Source organism: Aquarana catesbeiana, linkage group LG03 (assembly GCF_042186555.1).
Source record: "Aquarana catesbeiana isolate 2022-GZ linkage group LG03, ASM4218655v1, whole genome shotgun sequence".
Lineage (NCBI taxonomy): Eukaryota > Metazoa > Chordata > Amphibia > Anura > Ranidae > Aquarana > Aquarana catesbeiana.
The window spans coordinates 62,665,713-62,675,403 of NC_133326.1; positions in this window are offsets into that span (position 1 = coordinate 62,665,713).

Genomic DNA, 9,691 nt, shown 5'->3' on the forward strand with positions numbered 1-9,691 from the left:
GTTCGTGAGAAAGCACATCTCTCAAAGTCCTTCACTTGGTTTGAATATACTGGCATCTGAAGGTCCCAGAATATCAGCCATCTGCCTTTTGGTAGTTTCAATAAAAAGAAGCTGCAAAGAAAGCTTATTTTGATATCCTGTCTCTTTAGTTAACCCAGGGTGCTTTGGGAATCCTTTATTGTGTATTAAATGTTTATTATCTGTAAAACACAATTGTGTGGTTGCTCAATTGTGTGTATATGCATAGGGTGTAATACTGGCACACAGATGCATAAAAACAGAGCCTAGGTATACTCACAATTCACCAAACATGTAAACCAATAAAGGAGGCACTCACTGTCCTGTTGACTATTTTAATTATATTTTTGAATTTTTATATGTGAAGGGTGTAAACTCTCTATATTCAGAATTCTAAAATGGGTAGAAAAACAACATGAAATATATAAACTATGATAGTAATACAAAAAACTGTTGTAGCCCTTAAAAAAAAAAAAAGCTGGTAATTCGATCCATTGTACTGAACTTAAAATGTTACTTTTGGGTGGATTGGCCCTTTAATTTTTAAGTAACTTTTTATAGTATAATCTGCACAGCTGCATATTTTCCCTTTAAACTTCCTTTTTAGGTGTTCTGTTTTCTGAACTGAAATTTTATTTTCCAACTACTGGAAATTCCTAACTTTCATGTTTAATATTTGTAACATCCTGCCGAATTTCATTGTCCTTGGAAAGGGGTCATAGATCAACAAGCTGAAAGGTTGTAATAGAGTGCATCCTAAAAAAACATGCAACATCATGATTGCCGATAAGAGTATTCATTTTCCCATTGGCTCAACTGTATTGTTTGTCTGATACAGGAAGAAGCGATCATTTTGCTGAATGACTTCCCTAGAATTTGATCGGAAAGGAACAAATGGTTAATATACACATGTGAATGTGACATGGTGTTTGGAAATGGAAAACTGCTTCCATTGGTGAACTCGATGACAAAAGGCTTGGCAAACATACTTTTCTATATATAAATAACATTTCCTGCATAGGTTTATAATATGTGTGGTACATGAAGCTGATTTACAAAGCAGCAGTAGGGCCTTACTCCTGCTATATCGCTGCTTAAAAAAAATTCAAAGTTAGCGATGCGTCTAGTGTTTCAGGACCCTAAAGCCAGTGGAGTAGTATTACTGTGACCCAATTAAGTAAAACAATGCAGTGGGAAAAATACTTTAGGAGAGCCCGGTCATCTTAGCATGGGTTTTCTTATGGTGATCACTGGGGATTTTTCTTCTCAGATCAGGTGCAGGAACGCAAACACTCACCCAACCCCCAGTCAAACCGCATCAAATAGTGGATTCTGGAGTGCGCTATGTACAGAGTGCAGGGTTCAGGAGTGTGCTGCGTACACTGTGCAGGGCTCAGGGGTGTGCTATGCACAGAGTACAGGGTTCAGGATTGTGCTATGTACAAAGTGCAGGGTTGTGATAGATACAGAGTGTAGGGTTCAGGAGCGTGCTACAAACAGATTGAATAGTTCAGGAGTGCACTACATTCAAAGTGTAGGGTTCAGGATTGCGCTACATACAGAGAGCAGGGTTCAGGAGTGCCCTATAAACAGAGTGCAGAGTTGAGCTCTCTTCTGCAGGCCTTTACCTCTGCATCCCCCATCCACATTTCACTTCCACCTCTCCTCAGCTTTGAACTTTGCAAAAAGCACCCAGCCTGGCGTTAGTACCTCTCCACACATTTTTTAGGTGGCTCCACCTCTTTCACTTGCAATGATATCATCCAGCGAGGGTGCAGCTTACCACGTGACTCCCTCCTCCTGCCCATGACCATACTATACCTGGGATGCCTGCACCTCCCCTGAGTGCAGGGCAAGAGGGATCTATGTGAGCCACTTGAGAGAGATAAGCCTTCACTTGTAAACACAGAAGTCGGGCTTCTGTGTTTGCAAGGGACAGTGGTGAGCGGGGAGCAGAGCGCCAGAGCCAGGGGAGGCAGAATGGAGTTTCGCCACAATTCCAGCTGGGACTACAGACACAAGTAACAAGCTCTCAGATTACTCACACAGCTAAAAGAGTCATCTCAATAACTAACACTCCCCCTCCGCCTATTCTATTAAACAAGAAAATATTGTCTGTATTTTCAGGCTGTAGGAGCAGCCAATATGTGCAGAGCTAGTGCTAGGCTTTCCTTTCAGAAATGCCAGTATGCTCTTCAAACAAGGTGCATGAAAGCACTCTGTATTAAATATTGATTTACAAACAAAATTATATAAAATGTCAGAATATTTAATTTAAAAAAATGAATAAAATTACCCCAAAGCACTATAGTTTCCCTTGGACTACCTTCAAAGTCACACCCTCTAAAAGTGCAACGTTACAGAACAGAATGAAATTTGATATCCACTGCTCAGAAAGATCTGGAAAAAGTATAAATGCTTCATATGGCTATAACTCTACATACAACTGTTTGCCCTTTGATCCTCTATAAACCATTTATTGCAACATATATTCCTAAGTCCCTTCCCTATGCATGGAAATTACCTCCAGCACTAGGAAATTAATTCATGCGATATTATGCAAGATTGGTGGTTCAAATTTCTGCTCTACTTGATACTGATCTTCAACTGATGTTTGGTTATACTTAACCACTTCAGCCCCGAAAGGTTTTATCCCCTTAATGACCAGGCCATTTTTTTGCGATACGGCACTGCGTTATTTTAACTGACAATTACAAGGTCGTGCTACACTGTATCCAAATAAAATTGTCCTTTTTTTCCCCACAAATAGAGCTTTCTTTCTGTGGTATATGATCACCTCTGCGTTTTTTATTTTTTACTTTCTGCTTTAAAACATATCCAATAAATAAATGTAAAAAAAAAAGAAATTTCTTTATCAATTTAGGCCAATATGTATTCTGCTACATATTTTTGGTAAAACAAAAATCCCAATAAACGTATATTGATTGGTTTGTGCAAAAGTTATAGCGTCTACAAACTAGGGGATAGATTTATGGCATTTTTATTTATTAATTTATTTTACTAGTAATGGCGGCGATCAGTGGGACTGCGACGTTGCGGCAGACAGATTGGACACCTAACTGACACTTTTTTTGGGAACCAGTGACATTACTACAGTAATCAGTGCTAAAAATTTGCACTGTTACTGTACTAATGAGACTGGCAGAGAAGGGGTTAACACCAGGGGCGATCAAAGGGTTTAGTGTGTCCCTAGGGGATGCTTTCTAACTGTGTGGGGGATGAAGACACACTAGATGAACACTGTGATCCTGATTAGCAGGAGTTCATCTCTGACAGAACGGCGGTCTGCCTTGTTTACATCAGCAGACCTCCGTTCAACCTCTCTGAGGAGCAGTTGTGGGTGGCCGACGGACATCGCGTCCACCAGAACCTGCTGATTGGCTCCCCCTCTGGCCAATCAGCACGCTCGCCCCTGCTGACTATTGCACAAAATGACGTACAGGTACGCCAATAGAGTATATGTACTGCTGCCGGTCGGCAAGTGTTTAAAGAAGAACTTTGTGAAATTACAGCAAAGGCACCTTTATAAATGTTTGTAGTTACATACAGTAGTTAATCTGGTTGAAAAGAGACACTGATCCATCCAAAAAACAAAAATGCACACACACACTCAAATAGAAAATCTCCATATGCACTATCTTCCAGAGATGTTCCAGGGTAAGAAAAAAAAAAAAGCATGATCCAATTTGCTCCAAGAGGCAATCAGATATTCCCTGGATCAACTTTACCTAAAAATATTAGTAATTAGTTATATTATGTGCATTAGGAGAGAATCCAGGCCTTTTGACCCAGCTCTTGAGGGAGGCTATTCCACATTTTCACAGCTCTTACTCTGAAGAAGCCTTTCTGTATTTGGAGATTAAATCTCTTTTCCTACAGACGTAAAGAGTGGCCCCTTGTCCTCTGTGATGACTTTAAGGTGAATAACTCTACACCAAGTTCACTATATGGACCACTTATGTATTTATACAGTACATGTTGATCATATCCCCTTTATCTCCTCTTCTCAAGAGAGAATAAATTCAGTTCATCAATGCCCTCCTCTGCACTTTCTCCAGTTCCCAGATATCCTTTTTGTGAACTGGAGCCCAAAACTGAACTGCATATTCCAGATGAGGTCTTACTAATGATTTGTACAGGGGCAAAATTATATCTCTCTCTCTGGAGTCCATACCTCTTTTAATACAAGAAAGGACTTTGCTCACTTTGGAAACCGCAGCTTGGCGTTGCATGCTATTATTAAGCTTATGATTTACCAGAAAACCAAGATCCTTCTCCACCATTGACTCCCCCAGTTGAGTTATCCTCCCCTAGTATGTATGATGCATATTTTTAGCCCCTGAGTGGCATAACTTTACATTTCATTCTTATCCATGTGACCTGAGGAAGGGGAAAGCTCTGAAACATGTAGTCTTTGGTCCCATGTAACCGGCCACTCTATTCCCAATTCCCTGTATCATTTATAAATATATTAAAAAGTAAGGGTCCCAAGACCTTGGGGTACACCACTAACAACCCTAGACCATTCAGAGTAAGAATCATTAATCACTACTCTCTGAATTCGGTCTTATAGCCAGTTTTTTATCCATTAACAAACTGATTTTTCAGATATTACCTGCCCAGCAGATCCATCGATGTCGTGCTGCGATCTGTTGATCAGTTGCAGCATCCGGGGTCCTGTGCTGTCATCTTGGCCCTCCTCAGCCATCAGAAGCCAGCTGTCTCTTCTGGGTTCAGGCAGCCGACAACCAATGATACCGATGATGACCCCAGCTCCGCTCACTGATTGCTGTCATTCCCTACTCCTGGAGAGGTAGCAGTGCCTAGCTAAGTGAGCAGGGTCAGGTCTATGGTGTAAAATCAAAAACATTACGAACAAAAAAAAAAAGATTTAAAAAAGAAAAAGACTGATTCATATTGCAGAGGGTAGTGGCTGTGCAAGGAGTCTTAAATGGTCAGGGGGTGAAGATCTGCTTTGATAAAGCAAACAGTTGCTCACTGATATAAAATGCAGGTGCCTGGACATGCCTGCAGCAGCTTTCAATACCTCCTGCCTTGACTGAAAGCTATGGCACTTTCAGATAATGGTGAAGCTTGCTCATTGCCAGGAAATGCTGGAATTTTGCTTGGCAGAAAAGAGAGAAGTCTTTGCTTTTTGGTCACTTTGACACCCATAAAACAGATAGGAAGTGGGAAGAAATTTCCCTCATATAGGCAACACTAAAAAGTTATTATTTTGGCTGAAGTTTGGCGTATTGGCAGTTGATTGAAAAGAAAGAAATGAAGACAAACAATGAAAAAGTTCTGCCTGTAAAACTGTAGGTCATGAACAATTATCTGTATCTGAGCACCACAAACTGAAAATTCCATTTAATTCATTTTTAATATTCAAAGCAAATTATGGAATAAAATGCTGTAAGTTAACATATAGGACAAAGGACAAAGGTAAGCCTTTTGCCACCCTATGGACTAAAACAATCACCATTTTTCCTTTTATTGCTCACCCTTCTTCCTGTTTGTTTTAACTGCCCACATTGCATGTCATGCCTAAATCCTGGACATACGCACAAAACTTTGTTCACGTCCAGTTCACTCCACAAAGCAAACGTAGTGACATGTCTCCCAAGCCTGGCACTGTACTTGACTGTGTCTGGCAGTCTTATCACTAGTTTAGCACAATGTGAAAGCAGCTGCTGCTCATGGGGGAATAAGTAACATTCTCCTATGCCAAAAATGTTGCTCTGGATGCACATGTGCAGTATACTGTAATTGCCGATTCTGACTGCAAGCCAGGCTTGTGGGGCAATGGAACAAGGTACAATACATAGACTGGGCCGAGGTGAATTACGTCACTCCTCCTCCTCCCTCCTCATTTGCCCGCCGCCAGGCCAGTAGGAGAGCACAGCGGTGCCTCGCACATGCGCATTAGGGTACCCGACGTGAAGCTGTAATGCTTCACTACTGGGTTTCCTTACTGGCAATGGTGGCGGCAGCACCTGACTGCTGATGGAAACATCAGCTGCGGTTCTGACATCGCTGGACTCCAGGACAGGTAAGTGTCCTATTATTAAAAGTCAGCAACATACTTATCCCACATTCTACTTGATTTATTAGGTCTGGCAATCCGTTGAAAGAATGCTGGGTATTATAGAGTATATCAGATTTACACCATTATGGTCAAACAGAGCGCTCTCTGAAGTTTCCCGGCTCTAAGGTTTTTCCAGGTGGCCTGCAGCAGAGGCCTAGAAACTTCTCCAGCTGTATATGTATTGGGTCATGTGACAGCTGTATAACGATTAGGAAAAAGGTAATTCGATTTTTTTTTTCATTAAAATAATTATAGTGGCATCATCCACATACAGAAATAGAAGGGACAATGTAAATTAAACAGTGTGTGTTTAGTATCACTTTAACCACATGCCGACCAGCCACCGCAGTTGTACCGCAGCAGAATGGCGCGGCTGGGCGAAACGACGTTATGTAACGTGGCTTCGCCCTGTGGCCACTGGCGCATGCGCCCCGCCGGAGGCACGTGCACTCGCCCCCCGGGCCGATGCGAGTGCCCGGCGGTCTTGATCACCGCCGGGCTTCCGCGATCGCTCGGGCACACGGAGAACCCAGAACTGTGTGTGTAAACACACAGTTTCCGGTTCTCTGAGGGGAGAACTGACAGATTCTCTGTTCATACAGAGTATGAACAGAGGATCTGTTAGCTTCCCTGCACAGTCCACATCCCCCTTCAGTTAGAACACTTTCTAGGACACACATTAACCCCTTCACTGCCCTATAGTGTTACCCCTTCACTGCCAGTGACATTTTTACAGTAATCAATGCATTTTTAATCGCACTGATCACTGTATTAATGCCAATGGTCCCAAAAATGTTTCAAAATTGTCCGACGTGTCCGCCATAATGTTGCAGTCGTGATAAAAATCGCTGATCGCCGCCATTACTAGTAAAAAAAAAAATTATTATTAAAAATGCCATAAAACTATCCCCTATTTTGCAGACGCTATAACTTTTGCGCAAACCAATCAATATACGCTTATTGTGATTTTTTCTTACCAAAAATATGTAGAAGAATACATATCGGCCTAAACTGAGGAAAAAAAAATGTTTTTTTATATATTTTTTGGGGGATATTTATTTTAGCAAATGTAAAAAAAATGAGTTTTTTTCAAAATTGACGCTCTTTTTTTGTTTATAGCGCAAAAAATAAAAACCACAGAGGTGATCAAATACCAACAAAAGAAAGCTCTATTTGTGGGGAAAAAAAGACATCAATTTTGTTTGGGAGCCACGTCGCACGACCGCGCAATTGTCAGTTAAATCGACACAGTGCCGAATTGCAAAAAGTGCTCTGGTCTTTGGCCAGCCAAATGGTACAGGGCTAAAGTGGTTAAAGTGTTACTAAACCCACAAGAGTAAGATCAGTCTGTATATGCAGTAAAGCATGCTTGTTATACTCACTGTGGAACTTAAAGGGGTTAATCCTGCACATTGGGGTTGATTTACTAAAGGGAAATCCACTCTGCACTACAAGTGCCCTGCAAGGGCACTTGAAACTGCACTTGTAATTGCAGTTGCTGTAGATCTGAGGGGAAGCTCTGAAATTAGGGGAAGCTCTGCTGGTTTTATCATCCAATCATGTGCAAGAAAAAATGCTGTTTTTTATTTTCCTTGCATGTCCCTGTCTTCTCTCATCCCCCCCACCCTTCTTTCACAATCCCCAATCCATCTGCTGATAGTTCAGAGCCTTTGGAGTCACTCTGCACATGCTCAGTTTGGTGTGTTTTACTAGAGAGTTTTTTTTTTTCTTGGGAGGGTGCATGTGATCGGCACAGGGCCAAAGAGGGTCAGTGGTCCTGCAGCCTCATAGGACAATTAGAGCAGAATGAAAACTCCTCCTACAAGCTTTAACTAGACACTGATAGAAGTCATAAGACTGCTATATACTGCTGATGAGAAAAGGTATTTAGCAGTTTATATTTACTAAAATAATTGCATATCCATGTTCTGTGTACTGTGGAAGACCAGATATAGTGAATGCAGGGTCCTGGGTTTGGTAACACTTTAAGTACTGAAGAAAGCTGTCTGCATTGCTACTATCAAAAAGCCGGCGATTGGGGATAAAAATGAAACAAACACTTCCAGCTGCTATAGTGGCCAGGAGTTGGTTTACATGCCAGCACTGCTGCCCCTGCAATAACTAAAGCAGTAGCAACAAAAGGGTTTAAGCATCTCTGTTGCTTAAAACAAACCTGTCCTGCTGCCCATGATGCCTGTTTTCCTTCACTTGAAGAGCTATGGTGGCTGAAGAATTTTCTGCATTCCCAGGAGTGTCAGGAGCCTTGTCCCCTTCTGGGCTATGTAGTTCCTTTCTGCTGGTTCCTATATTACTACAGCACACTGTAGTGTTATATGGACTGGGGGATGGAATCACAGCGCGCCGTTACTGAAATGTCTAAGATGGCTAGCTTAAAGCAATAGTAGATTCCTACATGTATTGTCTTGTACATTTCCTCCTAGGGCACTCTACAAACTATGTGACAGCTCATGCAGACAGATCTAGGTGTCTGCCTTTCATTCATACTAGTTTGGATACATCACTATACAATAGTTTGTGAACCCATTGGAATAATCTAATGCCGCGTATACACGAGCGGACTTTACGGCAGAGTTTGCCCGGCGGACGGGATTTAGTCGGACAATTCGATCGTGTGTGGGCTCCAGCGGACTTTGTTTGCTCAAAAGCTGGACGGACTTAGATTTGAAACATGTTTTAAATCTATCCGTCAAACTCGAGTCCGGTTGAAAAGTCCGCTCGTCTGTATGCTAGTTCGACGGACAAAAAGCCACGCTAGGGCAGCTATTGGCTACTGGCTGTGAACTTCCTTATTTTAGTCCGGTCGTACGTCATCACGTACGAATTCGACAGACTTTGGTGGATTGTGTGTAGGCAAGTCCGTTCATTCAGAAAGTCCGTCGTAAAGTACGTCGAAAAGTCCGCCGGGCAAAGTCTGCCGTAAAGTCCGTGTGTACGCGGCATAAGACTTTGTTCACACTTGCTGAAAATACTGACGCCTAACAAATGCACCCATAGCATTAATGCATGTCATTTGGTGCATTGGACATGCATTAAAGGTGTATTAAAAACATCTTTCAAACACCCTATGTATGTTTTTTTTTGCGTGTTTGATATGTATTAAACAAACAAAATCATACTTGGGGGGCACACCCTAAAAATGCGTTTACATTTAAGATGGTGCTGAATATGTTCAGGTGTTGTTTTTAAATACTTAAAGGACATTTTGCACTTAAAGGACATTTTTTTCAGTTTTTTTTTAATAGGCCTTTTTAAATGGTTATGTTTTATTTATTTTTTGAGACTGTTGGAGGGGGGGGGGGGGGGACTTTGCCCGTGCTCCCCCTATGGATGGGCTGCCACTGTTCAAGACCCCTGCTCTATATTTTACCCAAAAAAGGGTGACATGTTATGTTTGTGTACACTAACCTTAAAGTGTTACTAAACCTAAAAACGTGTTTTACCCTAGTGCATTGTTTGCATTAAGGTAAAAAACGTTTTCAGTTTCTCTGTGCCCCCCTACCCTGTGTGAAGGGGAAGAGAGGGAGAAGAAATCAGCGCTGTGCA